The 26,813-nt window shown below is 43.6% G+C and overlaps 1 protein-coding gene across 3 annotated transcripts in view; it reads left to right on the top strand.

The window, feature by feature from the left end:
• Window positions 1-2,088: 2,088 nt before the first annotated feature.
• The window catches only part of map3k14a (mitogen-activated protein kinase kinase kinase 14a), a 62,442-nt gene continuing 37,717 nt past the window's right edge, over window positions 2,089-26,813 (top strand). For all 3 annotated transcript variants that reach the window (XM_070864715.1, XM_070864716.1, XM_070864713.1), the window contains exon 1: window positions 2,089-2,197. The gene's annotated coding sequence lies outside the window, so the exon portion shown is untranslated. The remainder of the gene's footprint in view (window positions 2,198-26,813) is intronic.

Genomic DNA, 26,813 nt, shown 5'->3' with positions numbered 1-26,813 from the left:
GAAAGGGAGAGGTTAGGAGGGGTGACCGAAGGCTTGATCAAAGAAATGGGTTTTGAGAAGGTTTTTAGAGGAGCAGAGGGAGGTGGAGAGGCAGAGAAGTTTACAGAGGGAATTGCACAGAATAGGACCCGGCCGACTGAAAGTTCTGCCACCTATGCTGTAACGAAGGGAGAGGGAAGTCAAAAAAGCTCAGAGGCAGAAGAATGGAATAATCTGGTGGGGAATATAGCATTAGAGGAGATTGCAGAGATAGGTGGAGTGAGGCCATGGCTGGCTATAACAATGAGTATGTGTATGTTAAATGTAATGCTTTGGTGGGAATCCCTGGCCAAAGACCGCCCTAAGTGGAGAAAGAGCATCTGGGAGGGCACTAAACACCTCGAGTCTCGTCACCGAGAGCATGCAGAAAATAAGCGCAGGCAGCAGAAGGAGCGTGCAGGCAAACCAGACTACCCACCCACCCTTTCCTTCAATGACAGTCTGTCCCACCTGTGACAGAGACTGTAATTTCCGTATTGGACTGTACAGTCACCTGAGAACTCACTTTTAGAGTGGAAGCAAAATTTTGAGGGACTGCCTATGATGATGATGGTGGATGGGGAGCAAATGTTGGTCAACTAGGATAAGGGTCAGAGGTACCCTGGTGAGCAGGAGAGCAGAGCTTTGGCCTCTGGATATTGGGTTACTCGCATGGGAGTGGAATGGTGACCCCTCACATAACATCTAGCCAGCTCTCCTGGTAGGGAATTGTGAGTCAGGCTAACAACCTGTCCATGTAAAAAGGGGCTTCATTATAGAAACAACCCAGAGCACAAACTGCTAGATGTAAAACAGTATAAGAAATGGTTGCTTCTTGTGCTGTTAGGCACCGAAGGGTAGAGAAAAAAGAGGTCATGGTGGGGGGGTGGTTAAGAACGATAGGATACTGACAGTCAAGGTTTGTATGTGTTGGAGTTTATGGAGGGTGGAGGAATGGAGGCTGCCAAGAGATCATTGGAATAATTGAATCTGCAGATGATGAGCTATGTCTGAGGGTTTCAGCAGTGATAGAGCTGGGGTAGAGGAAATGTTGCAGAGGCGAATGTAAACAGTGTTTGCCGTGCACTGGATTATGGGATATGAATCTAAGCTCAAGGTTTAATATGATGTGAAGATTTCCAATGGTCTGTTTGAAACAGTGGCCAAGGAGGAAGGAATCAGTGTCAAGTGAATAGAGTTTGTGGTGGTGGCCGAAGACAATGGCTTTGGTTGTCCTGACATTGAACTGATAATTAAGTCTTCATAAAATTGTTTCATATGTGCAGGAATGTTTATTTGATGCAAATTAAATTCATTGTCAGATAATAGTCTGTTTAATGACAGGAGCTACATCATGTAACATGCAATGACTGATTTTGTTGCTATGGTGTCAGAGAGGGGGTGCTGCACTTTCGGAGGTGCTGTCGTTCAGATGAGATGGTAAACTGAGGTCCCATCTGCCCTCTCAGGTGGACATAAAAGACCCCAGGGCATAATTTAAAAAAAGAGCAGGGGAGTTATTCCTTGTGTCCTGACCAATATTTATCCCTCAACTAACACCTAAAACAAATTATCTGGTAATTATCGTGTTACTGCGTGTGGGAGCTTGCTGTGCACAAATTGGCTGCTGCGTTTCCTACGTTACAACAGACTACTCTTCAAAAGTACTTCATTGGTTGTGAAGCGCTTTGGGATGTCCTTAGGACATGTATGGCACTATATAAGTGCACGTTCTTTCTTCTTAAGGTTGAGTACAGAAAACTGGTCTTTGCAAAATCAGTGCTGTTGCTGCCCAGCAGAGGGAGTAATCAGATAGAAAATTCACTTCAACCATAATCATTATTAAAACACAAAACAACAGGAAACCAAATTGAATGTTATCATGCTAAATTGGTGTTCCTATGTAGAGAAAATATAACATCAGAAAAATTTGCAGGAAAGGTGGTTATATTTTGAAGTGTCCCTTCATTTGGTTCTAGTGTGTGTCACTCTTGGGTTCTGTGGGCTGTGTATTTTTAGCCCCAATAAAAGGCTGAGTTTCAGTTTTGTCTTTAATCAGTTCGAGGCTGCTCCCGTGGATGGGAAGTGTCATCGATTCTCACCATTTGATTTGGGTCAAGAGAGGAAAATAAAGAGAGACCATCAGCTTGTCCAGGTCTCACCAACCTTGGAATCCCAGGTGAGCGTCGGGGTGGAGGCTTTGGTGGGAATAGTCATTCCATTTTTGATTTGGGAAGGGTTTTTTTTTAATCCCTGATGTGTTTGAGAAGATCTAAAATATAAAATGGCTGCTTTGGTTAAAAAAGAGGAAGTTTGTTAAACAGCATTTTATGAAATTATTTTTCTAATGGTACAGATCTCTTCAGATGGTTTTATTGCAGTATCTAGTTTAGTTTCTCGGTAAATGTGGGTACCAATATTCATATTTACTACATTCTCCGATCAGCACAGTAGTATTATTTTGTCAGACTTTTGAAGAACAGTTTAGTTCTTCATTTGAAACTTGCTAAATGTGCACGAGCACTGATATTTTAAATGGTATTGTTTTAACTGCAAATATCTGGGGACATTGCAGGCTGAGCTATGGGTTCTTTAAATCTGTTAATATGTTTACCAGATTAATATATAAGTTAGTTGTAGTGGAAACGTTTGAATTATTTTGCAGTCAGAATTTATTTGTATGTTTGAATAGTTGTGGTCGAGTGTTGGAGTCGATTTCTCCTTTAGAATGCCACTTGCAGTATGCCCAACAGCTGTTGGCACCTACCCCCAGAGTCTGGGGCACACTGGGTGTGAGGGGGGGGGGGGGCTGTTCTGCATATGTAATTGTATTTTCAGCTGCCATTTTACAGTATTCAGGGGGAAAAAACAATCAAAATGTGTGTAAAATATTTAATTTTACCAAATAATATAAAGTGTATTAATGATCTATAACTTTAAACACAACAACATAAGGTGCCAGCTATGGATGAGTACAATTGTGGTGTGCAGTTATGTTATTTTGTATTATATGTACAGTATATGTTTATTTTGTATTATATGTATAGTACTACAATAATTGTTCATATAAGGTGTATTCCTGCCATCACTTTTGCATCAATGCAAAGTAGTTTGGGTGTGCATTGCTGCAAAAGTAGTAAGCCAGTTTAAAATTCCAGATTGAATGCAGTATAAATCCAGCCAAAGAGATGGTCCAATAAATAAGTCGAACAGATGAAAAAGCCCCCTGCCCATAAAATACTGAATGAACACTCAAGCCCCACTTCATCTCTAATTGGACAATTGTATCAGCAACTTAAGACCTTGCACCATGGATCCTTGAGAATTTGAGATTGGCATGACACTTATCCCTATTAAGGTTTTCTCAATCAACAGCTTAAGCTTTCCTAAGAAACGCTTAAAGCTCTGTGGATATACAACTCTGCATTGACCTCAGTAGATAAGACTTTGTGGCTCAATTACTTAAGGCTCGCTGAATGATGTTTGAATGTTACCTCATTGGATGGTCAAAACCTACTGGATATGTAACTCCAAGACTTCCTGATCAGCCACTCATGGTCCAGCAATTGTTGCAAGATTCTTGTTGAATGTTTGAATTGCTAAGATCATTATGGATTGTCAACTCGACATCCTCCAGATTGGCTCAAGGTTCTTGTGTCAGTACTCAAGAATTGCCCAGCCAAATTCTCCTTGACTGCTGGCTCAAGCCATCCCCCAAATCATTACTCAAATCACCCCTAGCAATGGTGTCAGTCCTCCAGGATAAACACTTAAGGTTACCACATCATTACAATAATAATTTCTCAAATAATTAACCATATTATTGCCATTTGCACTAGAAAATGATGGCGCCGCTCATGATTTCAATTCATGGGACTTATAAACTACTTCTAAGGACACTGTTCCTTTTATAGGCCAATTTGATTAAACTATCAGAAAATAGGAACAGGAATAGGCCATTCAGCTCCTTGAGCCTGTTCTGCCATTTAATTAGATCATGGCTGATCTGTACCTCAACTCCATTTACCTGCCTTTGACCCATATTCCTTGATACGCTGTCAATCTCAATCTTGAATGTTTCACTTGACCCAGCGTCCACAGCCTTTTGGGGAGAGAATTCCACATTTATATGGAAAAAATATTTCCTGATGTCACTCCTGAATGGCTAAGCTCTAATTTTAAGATTGTGCCCCCTTGTTCTGCATTTCCCCACCAGAAGAAATAACTACACTGTATCTATTCTATTGAATTCTTTTATCATTCTAAGCATCTCAATTAGATCACTCCTCAACTTTTTAAACTCAAGGGGCTACAAGCCAACTTCATGCAATCTATCTTCATAATTTGATATTTTCAGCCCTGGTATAATTTTAATAAATCTGCACTGTACACCTTCCAAGACCAATACTGTATATCCTTCGTGGGTGCAGTGCCCAGAACTGAATGCAATATCCCAGATGAGGTCTGACCAAGGTTTTGTACAACTGAAGCATAACTTCCTCCCCTTTGTATTCCAGCCCTCTTGAGATAAAGGGCAACATATTATTAGCCTTTTTGATTACCTTTTGTACTTGCATACCACCTTATAGTGATTTTGTACTTAAACACCCAAATTCCTTTGCTTCTCCATAATTTCTAGTTTCTTGCCATTTAGAAAAATTCCCCACGTTGAACTTAATCTGTCACGGTTTTGCTCATTCACTTAATCGATCTATGTCCCTTTGCAACTTGCCGTTCCCATCTAAACAACATACTGTTCCTCCTAACTTAGTGTAATCTGCAAATATGGATTTGCAACTCTGTATTCCTTCATCCAAGTAATTCAAATATATATGTGGTGAAAAGCTGAGGCCCTAATACAGATCCCTGAGAAACACCACTTATCACATTCTGCCAAACCAGCGGAGTGTGTACAGGTTTCATTTCTGACTCGGGTTCTGCACTTGATTCTACAGCTTAATCCCATTCTTTGTTTCAGAGCATGTTGTTATTTTAAGACAATGGTATTTATGTAAAATAAACAGCAAAACTGAGTTTGATAAGGAACTATTTTCAGTTGTTTTTCTCAATTTGCTTCTGTGTCTTTTCTTAAATGTTCAAGAGGATTATTGACCATAGAGAAACAGTATTAGCTACATTTATTTTGGGTTCTGTTTACCAACAGCACTGGTTCATTCTTGAATTCAAGTCCGAGCTTGTTCACCCACACTTTTGCTACAACAATGTTACCATTTCAGAATTAGATTGTACTAAGCATAAATTAATGGTATAAGATAGATTGTGTTGCACTGAGCTGAGTAGACTTTCTTCTTTAACCTCTGTAAAGTGCCATGGGGTGCTTTTTCTGTGTTAAAGGCACTATATCAATGCAAGGTGTTGTTTGTCTCTATCCATCACCAGCTAGTAGAATGGACCGCTGGGTAGAGTAGTGGAGGTGAAATTGTGTGAAGTGGAGACTGCGTGCTGTTTCTGGATGGATGAGCTAGGTTGGGCAGAATGATCTTCCTCACCTGTATCTACATGGCCATTTTGAAATGAGTCGAACCTAGTTCAGTAGGTTCTATGTTATATTTAAGTGATTAAGCTTTTCTGATTCTAGTGTTTGGACCAGCTTACTTTACATAGCTCAGTTTAAACATTTATTTACAGTGTGGTGTAGACTTCAAAATAGTTTTGATGCTGAATGTACATATTCTGTATGCCATTTGATATTTTTGCTGGTGATATTTCACAATATAATTTTACAGTTGTAAACATTGTTACGTGGCAAAGAAGTTTGGCATTATTTTTATTTATAAAATGTTAATTCAATGTGCATTCATAAAGGTATTTTTTTTAAATATATTTAAGTTTTTAGTTTAATTTTTAGACCAAATAATAATTAAGGAATCAGCTGATCGTGCTTCTTTCTGACCAGTCTCTGGGTCAGCGGGAGTGACACGTGTGATTGACAGCTTTCACTGTAGCCGGCACAGCCCTGGGAATGGGTCAGTCTGGACGTTGGGGAGGGGTGCGGACAGAGAGGTCACCATCCCAGTAGGGTTGCTAACTCTGGTTGGGTGTCTTCTTGGAGTTTTCATCACATGACCTCCTGCCTCCAACTACCCCGCCCAGTCAAACATCCTTTTTTTCCATCTCCAATATTTTTTTATAACTAATAAACAAAGGTATTCAAAGAAAATGAAAAAACACACACTTTTTTTCAATTCTATTATGATATTTCTGCTGCATGTTGCTCTCAGCAGTGTCCTAGAGATTAATCTTTCAATCCTGGAGAGTTGGAAACTGTAAGTCCCAGTCTTCTCAAACCTCAACATTCAAAATAGGACCTCTGGTAGGATATCAAGACTATTTCTCCGCTTGCAGTTAATTAAAAAAAAAGATTTTATTCTAATTTGACAGGTAAACATTGTATTGGCGATTGTACCACCAGTGAAGGCAGACAACCTTTATTTGCATTAAAATATCATAGCTGTGCGTTTATTTACAGTGTAAGAACTCTTAGGCTGCATTTACACTACAACTGCATTGTCCAGTGCAAAGTTAAGAACGTGCAGTATGAATTTGGAGTCAGGACAGCTTCTGAATCCAGATTTACACTACAACTTAAGTGTACGTGTGACTCAAATGCAGTGTACATGTAGCCTTACAGAATGTCCAACTTCTGTCCGTCTGCACTTGATCATGATCCAAAGGGTTCCTCCTGTCCATACTCATTCCAAAAGCAGCTGTTGCTTCTATTGCTGCTGGAAAAGTTTGACTTTGAATCACGCAAGGGAATTTTTAAAAGGAGTACAACTGTAATGATAGGTTTGGAAGAAAGATTTGATTTGATGAATCCACACTTCCTTACCCAAACTCAGAAAAAAAATTGGCAAAGCGTTTATCCTGACTTGTTGGGAGCTCTTTGCTTTTTGAGTTTTGTGATGTGTGTACGTGCAGCTAGTTTCTTTATAATCTAAAATGAAGGAGGAAAAAAAATCTTCTTTTGAAGAATGTTTAATCTCAATTAAACATCTTTTCTCCCTGATGTATTACAGCTTTGTCAAAACAGAACCCACTGGCCATGCAAGCTACTAGCTGAGCCTGAGGTGTGGCTGAGAGATAAGACATGCAGCATTAGTTATCGGGCGGTACAAACAGGGCAGTTCACCCTTCCTTGGAATAGTGACTAGACTGATAGTTCTCCACCACCCTACTCAATGTTAGCTGCTTTGAAAGTAACAGAATAAATGAGTGGCCAGTGTTTTGTTGCACTGAATATTTGGGCCCTGTTTGCGTCTGGTCATGTACGTGGGTGTTCCGCACATTCCTGGAGGACGGCAAGAGTAAAATTATGCCGTGTAATCTTGATAAGATGAGTAATTTTTGAAATGCACTCGGAAGGGAGTAATTATAATAATCATATCGTGGGGTTCACATGAGATAACAAGAGCGAAGCTTGAGCAGATTATCATCTGAGCCCCAAGTTTCTGCTGCACTCTTGGGGTGCTCACATCAGCAACTAGGCTGAAGAGGGTTGCAGGTCAACCCAAGGAAACTTTTTCAGCCAAGAAACTCAATCCTTTCAGCATATTTCATTCTCACTGCCATAGGTTTGAATTTCGAGACCTCACAAGCTACTTATTTTCTGGCTTTATTGAAGGAAGTACTTTATATTAAAAATATTTCTTCCTCGCAGTAACAGCTTTATTGTCTTTTAATATGTTGTCCTGGTTGGAGCAGCATGGAAGCTTTATATCAATAGCAAAGGCTACTGAGAGTCAAAGAGACAGTCATCAAAATGGTTGCTTATTCAGAAAGAAAGGCAGAGCCTTGGCTGTGTTGACCAAGGCCCACTTTCCTTGATCTCACAAAAGAGGTGAAACTGCTTACTGTAAATTTACAGTGCACAAACATCCTGTCCCTTCAACAGTATGACAGGGTTGAGGCGTTGGAGTGGCAGTTATATAGGGCTGATTGCTCATTTTTTAATATGCTTGTGTACTATATGTAGGACAACAGAAAAGGAACGGTCTCTCTATAAATGACTGTCTGATATCATTATATTACTGTCTACTCTGTGTCTGGAATTTGTGACAATCACTGGTATCTCGGATCTTATCAACAGCACAGAGCATTGCATGTTTAACTGTAAACTAATCTAGTTATTTCACAGAATCACACGTTAGCTGTCCCAGTTTAACTGTTCAAGGACTGGCTCAGGCATTTCTACTGGATTAGATTGGATTTCCTGAGTTTATTCTAAAAAATATATATGATGGGAAAGCTGCTGCATGGTCATTGCATCGTGAATGCACTCAAATAAGACATATGGGGAATTGCATGATTAATTGGATTCGACACTGGCCTTTCATCTCAGGGCCACGTATTCAAATCCAGCCAAGACTGCTGGGATGAAAGTGAGGTACCTGTGTGAAATCAATTTGGGAAAGATTCAGCCCAGCTCCTAACATGGAGCTACAACACAAAACTGGATCAAATTCAGCAATAAATGGCATTGTCACTTACAGTATTTGTGGAGAAATATCACATTGTTGTAGTAGGGAGTACTCTTCTAAGGTGTGGCTGCAAGAAATTGGTGTATAGTGGAGGAAGCTTCATTCTCCATCTGGTTGTGCTCTTCCTGAACTAGCCATGCTTGATGCAGACACTAGTTGCCTGAAATAGAATGTGTCCCACTTCACTAAAATCCCTCACCCTGGTCAATATAGAAAGTAGCATGCTGGTGATTTTGCTACACATCGTGGCTAGAGCAGTTCTGAAATATGCTTTTATATCTTTCTGTATTATTATTTTATAATCAGAATTAGTTTTGAGGGCCACATCTGGGGGGATGGAAGAGGAAGATCGGTAGGAATGGGAGAGACAAGCTCCTGTGGTGATTGGGGTAAGACTGGGCAGAGTAATGATGGAGAAGAAAGTATTATAATATGGAGGAATGGTAGAGAGATTGGGAAATTGAAATAGAAAATACACAGCAGGTCAGTTAGCATCTTCAAGAGAAAGATACGACTAACCTTTCTATTCTGTTTCAGATTTTGAGATCACTTGCATTTTTCATCTTTGTTTCAGATTTATGCCGTGTGCAAGTTTAAAAAAAATCATATTTGGATTGAATTACATAGAATATACAGCGCAGAAACAGGCCATTTGGCCCAATGAGTCTGTGTTGGTGTTTATACTCCACACGAGCCTCCTCCCTTTCTATCTACCTCATTTCAGCCTTTCAGCATATCTTTCTATTTCCTTTTCTCTTGTGTACTCATTTAGCTTCCTTTTTAAAGCATCTAAGCTAATTGCCACAACCACATTGGAAAGGAACATGAGGGGGAGAAGGAGCTCAGAGAAAGAGGAAAAGAAGAAAATTATTGGTTTAGGACTAATAGCCCTCAGTATCTGTGGGTTACTCTATTTTTTTTATGCTGTATGAGGAAATTTTTTTTCTATTTGATTTTCTGAGCTAGAAACTATGACATCTCTTCATCTTGGGCTAACCATTGGACAAGGCAACAGTAGAGGAAGATGGTTTACTAACAGCCTGCACAATATACATAATGAGTTATTTTGAACAAAAGCATCTTCTATATCCTTTATTTAGTACAGTTAGATTAATACTAGGAAAATAATCTTATTCAGGGGTTTAAAGGGAGAAACTGTTTCAACTGGCAGGAAGGTTGACAACCAAAGGACAAAGATTTAAGATAATTGTCAAACTAGCCAGGAGAGAGATGAGGAGAATTTTTTTTACACTGCGAGTTGTCATGATCTGGAGTGCACTGCCTGAAAGGATGGTGGAAGCAGATTCAATAGTAACTTTCAATAGGGATTTTTTTTTTCAATTCATTCATGGGATGTGGGTATCACTGGCAAAGCCAGCATTTATTGCCCGTCCCTTGAGAAGGTGGTGGTGAGCTGCCTTATACAATTGAGTGGCTAGGCCATTTCAGAGGGTGTTGCTCTGGAGTCACATAGGTTAGACTGGGTCGAACGTCAGATTTCCTTCTCGAAAGGACATTAGTGAACCAGGTGGGTTTTTATAACAATCCGACAGTTCCATGGTCACGAGCTTTGTATTCCAGATTTATTTAATTAACTGAATTTAAATTCCCCAGCTGCCGTGGTGGGATTTGAACTCAGGTCTCCAGATCATTAGTCCAGGCCTCTGGATTACTGGTCCAGTAACAGAACCACTACCGTACCCCATAAATGGCTATATACTTGAAAAGAAAACATTTACAGTGCAATGCAGAAAGAACAGGGGAATGTGTCTAATTGGATAGCTTTTTCAAAGAGCCAGCTTAGACACGATGGGCCAAAAGGCCTCCTTCTGTGCTGTAAAATGCTATCATATCTAAATGTCTGGCTTGAGTAGTTTTTAAGTCATTTGAGACTTGAGATGGAATTATTTTAATTGTAACGATTACTATATTTAAGTTATATTATACTAGCGGACCTCGCGTGACATTACTCACAGGTTGAGGAGAAGGCTGCAAGGTATGTCTAGGTTTGTCAAGTGTGGGGGAAGCCAGGACACAGTGGCTGGTGATAGCATCAAGGTTTCAGAAGAGGACGTTGTTCGGTTAGTATTTGGTGTGCGCCAATGGCAGGGCTGGGCACACAGGGCAGATCGGTTTACAAAAGAAAGAAAATGAAGTAAGTTAAGCCTGGGAATGAAATACAGATGGGAATGGAGTGGGATGTAGGGTCTTTTAATTGGGTCCACCGTTACAAAAGCCCAGGAGTGTCTACATCAGAGTGGAGTTACAGGTTTGTACAGAACCTTTCTCTGCACTTTCACTTCTGAGAACATATCATAACCCACTCATTTCAGAATTCACAACTATTGAACAATACAAAAGAAAGAAAGACTTGCATTAATATAGCACCTTTCATGATCTCAGAACATCCCAAAGCACTTCACAATTAGCCAAACAAAGCAGCCAATTTCACACAGCAAGCTCCCACAAATAGCAATGCGATAACAACCAGATCATCTGTTTAGGCGCTGTTGGTTGAAGGGTAAATATTGTCCAGGACACTGGGGAGAACGCCCCTGCTCTTTTAAATAATGACTTGGGATCTTTTACATCCACCTGAGAGGGTATTTGTCTTGGTTGTGGATGTGATAATTACCCCCAAGTAGTTTTATAATAAAGCAGTTATAGGAACTATGCAAAATGATTTAGTAAAGTACTGAATTATGCTAAAACAAAACGGTCAGTAAATTAAATTTAATATAGATTTTGCTGGTGAAATACTCTACCGGCCATGATAATTCCTGTGAAACTGAGAATAAGACAGAGAGTCGTCTGCAGAGAACAGCTGGTCAAAACTGAACAGAGGAAACGTGGATCAATATGCTAGAATTATGGCTTGACCACATCTCGAGCACTGTTCAATTTTCAACAGTAAGGGAAACATTCAAGTAGAGAGGAGCCATGAGACTGACCCCTTGAATCAAAGGTATGAGTTATGAGGAAACTCGGAGAAACTGGAGCTCTATATTTATCTTTGAAAAGAGATGATTGTAGAATTATATCAAATATTAAAAGACAGAGATAAAGTTAACCCACTTGAGAGATTGCCAGGATACTAGAACAAGAAGACATAGGTTAAAACTGGTGAGAGGAATGTTTAAGACTAATGTCAGGAAGACCGTCTTCGGTCAAAGAGTGATCAGTACTTGGAAAGGTCTCCCTGGTAGAGTAGAGCAGGCGAAAATCTTAGAAATTCATTAGCCAGTTAGATGGATGTGATGGGGAAATGGACGAGCTAAAGTGGGCTGAACAGCCTTCCTCATCTGTACACATCTTGTGGAGAGGAGCGTTAAATGGCTGTGCTAGAGTCAGTGATGGCATAGACTGTACATGAGTTTTGGAAGGAGCAGGCTTGATGGGTCCAATAGTCAATTCTTATTCAGTACTTTCTTCTATTCAGCATGATTATTGGAATTTAATCTGCAGTGGATTAGTGGGAAGCCACACTGCTCTGTATATTAACAGTCTTTGGCAGTGGAATCACTGTGTTAGCAATTCAACTACAGCAAATGGAATACCATCCTATTTAACGGGCACACTGCCCCTTTAAAACAGAGCACTACTTTAAAGGGAATACTGCCCTTTGTAAAAATACTGGCCCTTTAAATGCAATTATAAAGTACCAAGGTACACTGCGTTTTCTGAAAGTTCTATTCTTTCCAGTAATCTGCATGACTCCGCATCAGAATATCAAGGTTAAATTCCTGTAAATTTTTACCTGAATTGATGCTCGTCCTATGCAGTTTTCTAACTCTGTGGCGTCACACGCCCACTGCTGTGTGTTATGAGTTGCTTCCTCAGCTGTGTAGTCGGCTCACACTAATGTAATAATGGCCACCTTATACAAAAGGGGAAAAAAAGCACATTTAAAAAAAGAGGGAAAATGAATATACGACTAAATACCATATAGTCTGGCAACGCACTATAGATGTGTATGGGTGGAGGGAGTGGTGAGGCAGGAGAAAGAGAGGGTGAACCCATGACTTTATATCTATGGCACTTGTGGCTGTATCAGTATTGCCTTTTGCAGCACAGGTCCAAGCACTTGACTGCACATGTATGGGTTCTCCTTGACTGCTCATTTTTTTCACACTTCATTTGATTTCACCTCTTGAAAACATCCCACGTTTGCAATTATGTTTTTTAAAATATTTTTTTTGTACACCTTGCCTCATTCAGAGACTGTTGGAAATGGAGCCATTTTCTATGGTCAGACATGTCCCTCTTGCATTACCCTTCTTCCACTGAGGTGCGAGTTTGGAGATGTCCTGTTATTTATGTACTTCTAAATGGTTATACACTCAAAAGCTTTGGTTCTATTTATTCTTTGACTGAACTGCCCTGTAGTAAGTTGATTTAGCTACAAACACTTTGCTACCCCTAAATCTAAATCATCCTTTTGCATGGCTTTTCATGGAGGTTCATAGTGCTTCCCTGCAAATTCTTCCATTGACTAATAATAGGAAACAAAACAAAAGACTTGCATTTATGTAATGCCTTTCACACGCTCAGGCCGTCACACTGCACTTTAATGAAGTACTTTTGAAGTGTAGTCACTGTTGTAACGTAGGGAACGCGGCAGCCACATTGCACACAGCAAGGTCCCACAAACCGGAATGTGATAATTAACCAGAAAATCTATTTTAGTGATGTTGGCTGAGGTATAGCTATTTGCCATTTGGATCTTTTACGTCCACCTGAGAGGGCAGTTGAGGCCTCGGTTTAACGTCTCATTTGGAAGATGTGATCTTCAAAACCAGGTAAAAGCCCAGACTAATTGGGGGGTGGGGAGGGGGAACCTGAAAAATAGAAATGCTGCTTCAAAAGATATCAGAAAAGGACCATCCCCACTAGCTCAGTGGACGAGCGAGAAAGCCAGCACAGCCTTCCCGCTTGCCAGAGGTAGTGTCTTCAGGTGGTCTGAAGACAGACGAGGCCCTTCTGTTAAGTTTAATTTGTTACCTTATGGGGCCAAGAGAAGCAGGAGTCACAGCGTTCCCTGCCCCAGACCTTTCCCCGAAAACTACCCCCACCCAACCCTCTTTCTCCTATGAGATCCTCCTGAAGCCCCAACTCCATCGGGTGGTCACGGGCCGCCTGATCGTCACCTGCGGGCAGCCACTCTGCTCCCTCTTCACACCTATTCTGGGCAGTACGTGGACTGGCAGCACTTAAATAAGGCCTGGCGGGTAAAATCAGTGTGGCCTCCCGTTACCTCTGCCGGTCTGGAAATCAGCTCGCTAATGCTGTTTCCCGTTGTAAACTCGATCCACCCCAAAATGAATTTCCCCCAAAGGGCATCAATGATACTGTTGGTGCAGGCATTGGGATCTAGTGATGAAGGTGTACAGCTGCAGGAAGTTACTTGCACAGAATAGTGATGCCCAAATAAGAAGTACGTGACATACATAACAAAGTTAATAGAGTATAGATGTCATCGGCGAAACAACTTGTAGATGACCCCATTTACTTTGTGTGCCAACAACCGCCACTGAAAACATATCTAACATTATTTCAGGAGTGACGATTCCCCAGTAAACCTGAAAAACATACCAGAATGACTGGCAGCCACTGCAGTCCACCTTCACAACATGGCATTTCTGCTTTGAATATTTTCGTAACTAGCTTCCTGTCCCAGTTTCAGGGCCCATGGGGAACAGGTGGGAGCAGCAACCTTTGGGACTGTTTCTCGCAAGTCTAGCATCTGTTGAAAACAAGCAGCAGATTGGTACCAATTCTATGACGTGCTACTGCAAGCACAACGGTGACCTTGCAAAGCGCTTTTACCTCAGGACAAACCAGCTAAGTGCGTACTAGCCCTCAGTTACTGTGCTTTTTATTTCTTAGCTCATTCTTTTATTAGTTTCATTTTGATCGCAATTTAGATAACATAATCACCAGGAAGGCTAATTGCTTAAGGGGACAAAGCAGTGATAAACAATGGTTTGTACGCACTTAGCTGGTTTGTCCTGAGGTAAAAGCGCTTTGCAAGATCACTGTTGGAGGTCCACTATTGGAGTGCTGCTCTCTCTGCCACCTCAGATGGATGTAAAAGATCCCATCCTTGCAGAAGAGCAGGGAGTTCTCCCTGGTGTCCTGGCCAATATTTATCCCTCAATCAATAGCAAAAAAAGCAGAATATCTGGACATTATCACATTGCTGTTTGTGGGAGCTTGCTGTGTGCAAATTGGCTGCTGCATTTCCTACATTACAAGTGGCTATGCTTCAAAAATAACTTAATTGGCTGTAAAGCACTTTGGGACGTCCTGAGGTCATGAAAGGCATTATATAAATGCAAGTATTTTACTGTGGGTTACATTTAATCTCTGTGTATGTCATTTCCAGAATGTATTTGGAATCCTCCCAGATTTGTTGAAGCAGACCCAACTTCCTCCTTGTCTTAGATACATACCTGCATTCCCGGTTAATACTGCTGGAATGATACTCAACCTTGTGTTTCATTTCCTGGCCAGGTTATTAACCCGTTCACCACCAGGATGGGTGAGAATGCCTCTTCTCCTTGCAGTGATGATATTGGTTAAGTTTGTCACAAGAAGGAAAGAACTGGCATTTACATAGTGCCATTCATGACCTAAGGATGTCCCAAAGAGCCATCTTAAAAGCTACAAACTAATTAGCCATGTTTCAGGATTTCCTGACATGTTTATAGACGTCAGGAAGCCCAGTACCTATTGAGAGGCTGTCAGAATCATGGCATTGTATTGTCTATGAAATATATTTCAGAAGCTTATTTCATCTCTCCTGAGTGTTTGCTGTAAATCGGAAGCTAGTGCAATTTACATAGTTTTCAACACAGAACAGTCAAAATGCTAGGTTCCCCTAACAGTCAAACTGTAGTGATACAGTAAAATGCTACACATACTGTAACAAGATGGAAGAACTTCACGTTACAGAAATGATAGACCCAGCTCCACCAACAGGACTGATGTAAAGACTTGAGTACAAGAATACTAAGAGTGAGACTACTGATAACGTATGTCAAGAAAACAAGAGAAAATTGTGACTACTTGCCCAGGGTGAAAACATTAATTTTAGGACTGTACATTGAGATTTGAGCTAGTTGAGTGGGGCAGACAAAGGCAATGATGGTTTGCAGATTGAACTAGAAGCTGCACTTTGATTGACTGTATTGGTTAATAATGGAAATATAAATGTTGATTTTAAAGGTAAACTTATCAGTGGTGTAATTCTCCTTCAGTGCTGGTGTGCTGCCTCCCTCCATCTGTCGAATAGTGAATAAAAGTTTCCAAATAAAAACAAGATGCTGGAAATACTCAATGGATCAGGCAGCATCTGTGGAGAGGGAAACAGAGTTAATGGACTGAATTATCCGGGGTGGTAACGGGTGAGATCGATGGTGGGTCAGTTGGGAAAGTTGTCATTTTTGACAGCGGGTCAGCAATCCGCTGTCATCTCGCTCCCACACGCCTTTCCCCCAGGCGTGTCTGTCATCGCGGAGCCTACCCGACCGGCAGCAGCGGGGGACCCAATTTAAATGACTATCATTTAGTTTACAGGCACTTAGATCCTTTTTTTCACTTATTTTTAAAATTTCCCTGCTTGGCCACAGGATTCACGCAGCTCCGGAACCACATCTGTCAACCTGAGGCGGGAGTTCCGAGGCCATTGCTCCAGCTGATTACTTGACAGCATGAAAAACAAACCAAAATAAAAACATGTTGATTACATCAGCTAATATGTTGATGGAGATTCTGCTCTACTTGAAATGCTACTGGTAAATGTTAATTCAGAAATTCCTGAAGGGCTGAAGGCTTCCATCCTCGCCCTGGATGGTGAGGGAAATACATTTTCCACTCGCCATTCTCGGCCGTTGACTTCCAACTCAACAGTAATTGCAGTGAATTTATCTGCACTATAAAAAAATGACATTTACCATTTAAAATCAATTTTTGTCTTTCTGGTCAGGTGTTTCTCACAGTATATTCTGATTGTCCAGTTACAGATTAAATCACATCATCAACCGTAACAATTTCATTCTCATCAGTCATTCCACTGGTTCAATTTGCTTTCAGTCACCAAATATAACTAATTTAATTTTTCAGTCTGAGACTTTGGGGTGAATTTCTGCAGAGGTTCTCTCACTTGTCCATTGTTAACTCAACAGAAGAGCTGCAGAAATCCCAGAAACACATTAGCACCACTTATACTGTTTGTCAGGGTTTCCGCAGCTCTTCTGTTGAACTTACATAAGATTGTAAATCCACCCCTTTACAATTACATTTAAAATCTGCTTAATTTTATAGAATACCTAATCATACACATCTATTATTTGTACCAGTTACTGATACAAAAGTCTATAGATTTGTGACTAAAGCACCAATAACTTCCCAATTAATTTACTTCAAATGTAATGTGACTAGGGTCCCTTTAAGCATCCCAGCTGAAAATGCGTCATGAATGACCACCAGACCAGCTCCATCTAATTGGGCTGGGTAACGTGGTGGGCAGGCTTAACAGGCCCCATTAAAGTAAGTTCATTTTCTACAGTGGGATGGAGCCAGCAGTGGGGTCATGACCCACCATGGACACCGGCCACACCGGACCTGTCCAGTTAAGCAAAGTTCCGGCCAATGTTCCAGGTCAATGACCTTTCATCAGAACTGGAAGAAGTCAGGAGTTAACATAGAAACATTGGGCCCAAGTTTCAGGCCGCGCCTAAAACGGCGCAGCCCCGACCTGGACGCCCATTTTTCGTGCCACAAAGTGCGCCTAAAAAAAACTCACCTATTCTCGGGCTCTCTGCAGGTCCTCTGGAGCTGGGCGCGGCGCAGCATGAGTTGTGGGGGGCGGAGCCAGGTCCCTGCGCTGAAAACAGTGCCGGGACCTCTGCACAGGCACACAACATGTGCAGTAGCTCCAGGCGCCCAAAACTGTGGGAGGGGCCTGAAGCACGCAGTCCCTAGCCCTGGCCGAATGGCCTCAATGGGGCTGCGTGGATAAAGCTCACCTCCCACCCGACCCAACTTGACTCCCGCTCCCCGGACTGGACCCGACCCCCGCACTCCCCCCCCGGACCCGGCCCCGGCGACCTGACCTCCGCTCCCCCACCGCCACCCCCCCTCCCACCGGCAACCCGACCTCTGCTCCCCCCTCCACCACCCCCAGCCTCCCAGCGACCCAACCTCCGCTCCCCCCCCCCCCCCCAGTGACCCAACCTCCGCTCCCCCCGCCCCCGGCGACCCGACCTCCGCTCACCCCCGGCGACCCAACCTCCGCTCGCCCCCCAGCGTCCCGACCTCCGCTCTCTCCCCCCCCCCAGATCTCCGCTCCCCCCAGCCCCCCGGCAACCCGACCTCCGCTCCCCCCCCCCCCCGCGACCCGACACGACTTCCGCTCCCCCGCCCCCCCCTGCCCCCCGGCAACCCGACCTCCGTGCCCCCCCCCCCCACCCCGGCGACCCGACCGCCGCTCCCCCTCCCGGCGACCCGACCTCCGTGCCCCCCCCCCCCACCCCGGCGACCCGACCGCCGCTCCCCCTCCCGGCGACCCGACCTCCGCTCCGCCACCCTCTCCCCCCCTGGCAACCCGACCTCCGCGACCCCCCAACCTCCGCGACTTCCCCCCCCCCCCCAACCTCTGCGATGTCCCCCCCGACCTCTGCGACTCTCCCCCCCGACCTCCGCGACTCTCCCCCCCCCGACCTCCGCGACTCTCCCCCCCCCCCGACCTCCGCGACTCTCTTCCCCCCCCCCATCCGACCTCCGCGACTCTCCCCCCCCCCCCCCCGACCTCCGCGACCCCCCCCCCCCCCCAGGACCCGGGACCCGAGACCCGAGACCCGACGCCACCTACCTGTAAATCCAGCCCGAAGTCTTGGGCCCGGCCGTTCAGGCTCCTTCTCTCCCTTCCTCCCCTCTCCGCTCCTTCCCTCCCTCCCCTCTCCTTCCCTCCCCTCTCCTTCCTCCCTGCCTCCCTCCCCTCCCCTTCCCTCCCTCCCCTCTTCTTTCCTCCCCTCTCCTTCCCTCCCCTCTCCTTCCCTCCCCTCTCCTTCCCTCCCTCCCTCCTTCCCTCCCTCCCTCCTCTCTCCTTCCCTCCCTCCCTCCCTCCTCTCTCCTTCCCTTCCTCCCTCCTCTCTCCTTCCCTCCCTCTCTCCTTCCCTCCCTCCCTCCCTCCTCTCTCCTCTCCCTCTCCCTCCTCTCCCCCTCCTCCCTCCCCCCTTCTCCTCCTCCCCTTCTCCTCCCCTCCTTCTCCTCCCCCCCTTCTCCTCCTCCTCCCCTCTCCTCCTCCCCTCCCCTCTCCCCACCCTCCTCTACCTCCCTCCTCCTTCCTCTCCCTCTCCCCCCCCACCTCCCACCTCCACCTCCCCCCTCCCCTCGCTGTCAGAAATACAGACACTGACGGACAGAGAGTGAGAGACACACACACAGACAGATAGAGAGATAGAGACACTGGGAGGGCTCCCGGTGCTGCAGTCGGTAAGTAGAAAATGTTTTATTTATTGATTTTTTAATTTTTAAAAATTTTTTATTAATTTGTTTTGATTGATTTATTGGTTGATTTATTGATGTATTTATAATTTATTATTGATGATGGCTCTTTATTTGTAAAACTAAAGTGTTTAATGTTTGTAAACTTCCCTTTAAACCCCCCCCCACCCCCATTCCCTACGTCTGATTTGTAACCTATGCCTGATTTTCTAAGTGTAGACAAGGTTTTTCTGAGCATACAAAAATCTACACTTACTCCATTCTAAGTTAGTTTGGAATATGTTTTCACTGCCTAAACTTTCAAAATGGGCGTAAGTGGCCGGACACGCCCCCTTTTGAAAAAAAAAATCTGTTCCAAACTGAAACTGTTCTAACTGACTAGAACTGGAGCAAACTAAATGCCAAGAATTGTAATTTCTAAGATATTCCATTCTAAACCAGTTGCTCCAAAAAAACAGGAGCAACTCAGGCCAAAACTTGGCCCCATAGAAACATAGAAAATAGGTGCCGGAGTAGGCCATTCAGTCCTTCGAGCCTGCACCGCCATTCAATGAGTTCATGGCTGAACATGCAACTTCAGTACCCCATTCCTGCTTTCTCACCATACCCCTTGATCCCCAACTTTCTGTGGTAGAGAATTCCACAGGTTCACCACTCTCTGGGTGAAGAAGTTTCTCCTCATCTCGGTCCTAAATGGCTTACCCCTTATCCTTAGACTGTGACCCCTGGTTCTGGACTTCCCCACATTGGGAACATTCTTCCTGCATCTAACCTGTCTAAACCCGTCAGAATTTTAAACGTTTCTATGAGGTCCCCTCTCATTCTTCTGAACTCCAGTGAATACAAGCCCAGTTGATCCAGTCTTTCTTGATATGTCAGTCCCGCCATCCCAGGAATCAGTCTGGTGAACCTTTGCTGCACTCCCTCAATAGCAAGAATGTCCTTCCTCAAGTTAGGAGACCAAAACTGTACACAATACTCCAGGTGAGGCCTCACCAAGGCCCTGTACAACTGTAGTAACACCTCCCTGCCCCTGTATTCAAATCCCCTCGCTATGAAGGCCAACATGCCATTTGCTTTCTTAACCGCATGCGGTACCTGCATGCCAACCTTCAATGACTGATATACCATGACACCCAGGTCTCGTTGCACCTCACATTTTCCTAATCTGTCACCATCCAGATAATAGTCTGTCTCTCTGCTTTTACCACCAAAGTGGATAACCTCACATTTATCCACATTATACTTTATAAGCAAGTACAGAGCCAGGGAAAAGGGGGTGGGGAGGAGGAAGGAACAAAGGAATATGTTGAGAGTAGGAGTGATTAAATGACAAAAGGGATGATGGTGGTAATGGGACAAATAAAGAAACAAAAGATGGGTCCAGAGGCGATGTAAATAGTTACAACAGATTAGCAGAGGGGGACAGAAGATTGCAGCTGGTTCCTGTAACCACTGCTCTTGTAGTTGGAATGTGCCCAACTCCACAACCGTTCAAAAGTAGACTCCGAAAGTGCGGGTGAATGAAGTGGAACTGAGTGCTTGTTGACTGTGACTGCAGCTGTCACAATGCCCAGCTTGCAACTTCCTTCAATATTAGGCAGGTGATGGGATGTGCAGGGGGAGAAGTAGGGCTAGAGAGAGCGAGAGAGAGGCAGGATATTGGTATTGATTTAAAGTGCCGGTGAGCGGAGAAACGGACAATCTGTGTAACTACTTGCAATTTTTGCCAGTTCCCAAGCAAGTGGCCCATGTTTTTCGCTGTGTTGAATCACTTGCTCTCGTCATGCCTCCCTCCATTTGTCTCCGGGTCAGGCTGTCACAGCTGCCAGTGTGCTGTGTGCTGCATGGGAAATGGAGCCCCTCTGCCAGTGAATGGGGAGCTATAATGGCAGCTGGCCAGCCCACTCATCTACAAAATAGTAGCCTTATTTTTACTAAGTGCTATTAGTAATTCCATAATGTGACTAGGGAGAGAGGTCTCTTGCAGCCTACCTCTCCTCTACCTCTGGCCCTTGGCATGCTGCTCTGTGTGTATCTCAGTAATGGTGTCCAGAAATAAAGAAAGAACTTGCATTTATATGGTGCCATTCACGACCTCAGGACATCGCCAAGCGCTTCACAGCCAATGAATTACTTTTGAAATGTAGTCACTGTTGTAATGTAGTAAGTAAGGGAAACTCAAAAAAATAGCCTGTGCCTCAGTTAGTGTTGAGTAGCAGCTGACCAGTCAAGGCAAAACAATCTGAGTTGCTTATATGTCTTAGGCTGACCATACGCCCATTTTCCGGGGACAGTCCCTGGTTGCGGTACTTAGTCCCCAGGCAAACAATGTCCCTGGACGAGGCCATGTATAGTGTCTCTGGGATGAATTTTCAAGGGTGGTAGAGGGCGTAATCAGTGGAGGGTCGGGTGGGAATGTTGTTATTTCTGACAGCGGGTCAGGAACCCGCTGTCATCTTGCTCCCATGCGCCTTTCCCCCAGGCGTCTGTCATCGTGGATCCGACCCGACCGGCAGCGGCGGGGGACCCAATTGAGATCATTATCAGATAGTTTTGGGGCACTCAAGAGCCTTTTTCCACCTACTTTTTAAATTTCAATGCATGGCCACAGGATTCACGCACCTCCGGAATCACATCTGTCAACCTGAGGCCTGAGTGCCGTTGCCGTTGCTCCAGCTGATTACTTGCCAGCATGGAAAGCAAATCAAAATAAAAACATGTTGATTACATCAGCTAAGAGATTAATGGAGATTCTGTTCTACTTGAAAAGCTACTGGTAAATGTTAATTCAGAAATTCCTGAAGGGATGTAAGTGCTACCCTGGATGGTGAGGGAAATACATTCTTCCAACTCAACAGTAATTGCAGTGAATTGATGTGCACTATAAAAAATGACATATACATTTAAATACACATGTGTTATTTCTGGTTAGCTTTTTCTCACTGTATACTCTGATTGCCCAGTTACGCATTAAATCAAGTCATTAACCGTTACCCATCATACATGTGCTCGCTGACCTACATTGGCTTCCAGTTAAGCAACGCCTTGATTTCAAAATTCTCATCCTTATTTTCAATTCCCTCCATGACCTCACCCCATCCTATCTCTGTAATCTACTCCAGCCCCACAACCCTCCCCCCACCCCCCCGAGATGTCTGTGCTCCTCTAATTCTGCCCTTTTGAGCATCCCTGATTATAATCGCTCAACCATTGGTGGCCGTGCCTTCTGTTGCCTAGGCCCCACTGGAACTCCTTGCTTAAACCTCTCTGCCTCTCTACCTCTCTATCTCGCTTTCCTCCTTCAAGACCCTCCTTAAAACATACCTCTTTGACCAAGCTTTTGGTCACCTGCGCTAATTTCTACTTGACTGTGTCAAATTTTTATCTCATACTACTTCTGTAAAGTGCCTTGGGTCGCTTCACTACGTTAAAGGCACTATATAAATACAAGTTGTTTTTGTAACAATTTCATTCTCGCTACTCATTCCACTGGGTCAATTAGCTTTCAGTCCCTAAATATAACTAATTAAATTTTTCAGTCTGAGACTTTGGGGGTAAATTTCTGCGGAGGTTCTTTTACTTGTCCATTGTTAACTTCAATTGAAGAGCTGCAAGAATCCCAGAAACACATTGTAAGCACCACCTACACTGTTTGTTGCGGTTTCCGAAGCTCTTCCACTGAACTTGCATAAGATTGTAAATCCACCCGCTTTACAATTACATTTAAAATCTGCTTAATTTACTGATACAGAAGTCCCCAATTAATGTACTTTTTAAATGATGTTCTTGATCATATTTGTAGATGGCATCATATTACTTAATGATATTATTTAAATATTTCTTTATCACTCATATATAACTGTTATTATATTATTGTAGAGTAAAGATTCAATACCTACTATTTTAGATTAAACTTAAAATCTAATGTGGCCACGGTCCCTTTAAAGATCCCAGCTGAAAATGCTAATTGGGCCGGGTAACACATTGGGCGAGCTTAATAGGCCCCATTAAGTTCGGTTCATTTTCTGTAGTGGGATGGAGCCAGCCGCAGGGTCGCAGGCCGCCACGGACATCACCCACACCGGACCTGCCCAGGTAGGCAAAATTCCGGCCTTTGTTTTTTTTTAAATGCGAATGTACAGAATCCTCGGGAGGAAGATTCTCGGTCTGTTCCCGCCCGGTTTGAACTCAGGAACGGATTCCAAAAACCGATTAAACGGAGGAGACGATGGTGACCCCACCTTCCCACAAAGCAGCGCAGCAGAGAAAGGCCTTATTGATAACTCGGGCCGCACTGCACTCTGGGGGATTGAGTCACCTGACCCTGTGTTTCGGCCAATAGTGGCTGTCCAGAGGGGGGAACCTTTTAAATGCGTGGGAGAAGCTGAGAGCTGGTAGGCGAGCAGATTTACTTTACTTCAGAGATCAGTGTGGTGCATCGTGTTTTTTTTATTGAATAAGGCAAGCTCTAAATTTTCCCACCGGGAAGAGGTTTCTGAAACCTTCTGAGACAGTCTGTTTGGAATAGATTTAAAATTGAGAAATTAAAAGTTAGGGTATCCGGGGACGACTATAGATGGTACAGCACTATTTGGTGATTCGGTGTAAAGTGAAAATGATGTTGTCTCTACGTGTATTCCAGAAGCAACAAAGTCTCCATGCCGGTTTTCTTGAAATGCGTCCTGGCTGTTTTGCTGTGCTCCCACCCTGTGTGTCTCCGGATTCAGATTAGAAATTATGGTCACCCTAATATATCTAATATCAAGGCCTTGCATCACTGAGGTAACAGGGATGGATTTCAGGAATAGGAGCTAAAAATAGATCTGATAACTGTGTTATTGCCCAAGATATGATTATATACAAGTACCGATTTTCCCTCCCTCTCAGCCGGGCACTGAGCAGGTTAAGCATGGTGGAGCTATGTGGCACCAGTCCAAGCTGAGCTGTACCCAATTTGGTGGAGCTGCCCATTAACATGGCTCAGTAGCACCCCAGGCACAGGCTTGCCCCGTGGGAGGGCCTTATGCTGGGAAACAGACCAGGAGGATAGATATAGGCTCAGCCACTGGCCTCTGGGCCTTCTACTGCTATTGGAGAATATCAACCAGAAGGCTTATCAGCCCCAAAGTTCACCAAGTTCTGCAAAACAATAAAGTGGGGCACCTACTTTCTTGACTTTCTGCCTGTGCTAGGCTTGTCTACCTGGGCCCCTGAGCATCCATTGGCTTCAATGGAAATAAAAATCGGGAGCGATGCTAACTCACTATCATCCATTTTACACTATTGCACAAAGTCAAGATCTACCCCAGAGTGTGTTGCTTCTATATAATGTGCTGACTAGGGCTGAGTGCCTGATTAGTTTTCTAAGGTTTGGTTAAAGTGCGTAAAGGACAGATGTTGATTCTGTTGGAAATAAAGTCAAGTCCCGAAGCAGTTGAGGCTGGCTCATTGAATGTTTTCAAGTCAAAGATAGATAGATTTTTAAGCAATAAAGGAATTAAGGGTTACGGGGAAGGGCGGGCAAGTGGAGCTGAGTCCACGACCAGATCAGCCATGATCTTATTGAATGGCGGAGCAGGCTCGAGGGGCTAGATGGCCTACTCCTGTTCCTAATTCTTATGTTCTTATGTTCTTAAGTGATAGTTCTGTCTGCTCAGGTAAAGTGCTGAATTTCTCCCTTTGCACTTTCAGGAGTGGATGCCTCTCAAGGCAGCTGGAAAACAAAGGGGTGGAGGTTATGTCATAATTATATAAAGCTCTTGTTAGACCTTATCTGGAGGACTGCATTCAGTTCTGGGCACCGCACCTCAGGAAGGATATATTGGTCTTGGAGGGGGTGCTGTGCAGATTCACCAGAATGATATTGGGGCTAATACATTAAATTATCAGGACAGGTTGCCTAAACTAGCCTTGTTTTCCCTCGAGTATAGAAGATTAAGGGATGGACTAACTGAGGTGTTTAAGATGATTATGGGAGTTGATAGGATAGATAAAAAGATACAATTTGCTCGTGGGGGGAGTCCAAAACAAGGGGACATAGAGCTAGGCCAATCAGAGGTGATGTCAGAAAACACCTCATCACACAAAGGGTAGTGAAAATCTGTAACTCCTCCAAAAAACTGTTGATGATAAGTTAATTAGAAAATGTCAAAAATGAGATTGAAAGATTTTAGTTAGGTAAGGGTTATGGAGCCAAGGTGGGTAGGGGTAAATGCTGTTAAGATATAGATCAGCCGTGATCTAATTGAATGGTGGTTCAGGCTCGAGGGGTTGAATGGCCTACTCCTGTTCCTATGTCTTGCTAACAGCCAGCAATCCAGCACGTCCTCTTCATTATTGCTTTCTAAATGCATGTTACACAATGTTAGGAAGGAACTGCATGTTGGAGAAATGCTATTGCAGACCCAGGGGAGCTCTGTGGTCCCAGTGCTAAATACCAAATAAAAGTTACTGTCCAGTTAGTTTGCTTAACTAAAACAAACCATTTTGGTTCCACTCTACGTGGAATGGAAATGGGCTATCAAGAAAATCACTTTGCCCAGGCGGAAACCAGGGAACAATGGGCGAAAGGAAGACACTTCAATGGACTACTGAGTGCTGCACTGTCAGAGGTGCTGCCTTTGGGATGGGATGTTCAATCAAGACCCCCTTTTGCCCTCTCAAGGGGATGTAAAAGATCCCATAGCACTATTTCGGAGAAGAGAATGGGAGTTCTGGTTTTCTGGCCAATATTTATCTCTCAGCCGGCATCACCAAAATAGATTATCCGGACATTTTCTCATTGCTGCCTGTGGGACCATGCTGTACATAAATTGGCTGCCGTGTTTCCGTACATTGCAACAGTGACTCCACTTCAAAAGTACTTAATTGACTGTGAAGCTCTTTGGGACGTCCGGAGGTTGTGAAAGGCGCTAGATAAACGCAAGTCCTTCACTTTCCTTTACTTCAGTGCAGTGCAGAAGTTCAGTTTTAATAAAGTCAGACATGGGTGATGATAACAAGCCTGTCAAAGCCCTTTGTAGTTTAATCTCTTATTTGGTAAAAATATTACTTTATGGTATGTCAAATTGTACTGACATTAAATTTGCTCTGCTTGAAATGTGTTCATAATGGTCGCCTGTCAGAGGCTGTCAAAGTGTTTTTCAAACCTCCAGTTTTTTCAGTGCCAAAGAGGAAACTATTTTTTCAGTCATTAATAGACTAGACTTGTAAACATTCCTGGTGAGTTCTGTTCTGTTTAGATAAACCTGGTTTCAGACAGTTACACACAAACATATTTGTGCAGCATCCAGGTTTCAAATGGCTCTGATTTCCTGTCTCTGAGTGCCTGGGATCATTTGCCTCTTCTGGCCTCTTAAGAATCATCTGCGTGCAATCACCCACAGCAGAGCATGGATTGCAGACTCCCACTGCTACACACAGGAGGCTAAAGAGGCTTTCGAGCACTTTGCATGATGCAATCTCTGTCTGAAATATCTGCATTTAATTCAGCCACGGCTGGGATGACTTTACCATGACCCTGTTTATTCAGGATTGTGTAACAGATAACAGGCGCCATGTGTAGTACAAGCACAGTATATTTTAGCTAAAATTATTAGGAAAATGAATTAAATTTATACTTTTTGACATGAAGCTTCCTCCTCCCAGCTACCCCCTCCCCCCGCACCGGTTATTGCTTTTGCAATGATAGATCAAACCTTCAAAATTTGTACCATTTTTGACTCTGTTCTCACCTCTATTGCTGGTCAAATATAAATAAGATTACTTGCTCTGAATCTGCAC

The sequence above is a fragment of the Pristiophorus japonicus genome, chromosome 21, assembly GCF_044704955.1.
Source record: "Pristiophorus japonicus isolate sPriJap1 chromosome 21, sPriJap1.hap1, whole genome shotgun sequence".
Taxonomy (NCBI): Eukaryota; Metazoa; Chordata; class Chondrichthyes; family Pristiophoridae; genus Pristiophorus; species Pristiophorus japonicus.
This window is presented reverse-complemented; position numbering and strand designations above follow the sequence as displayed.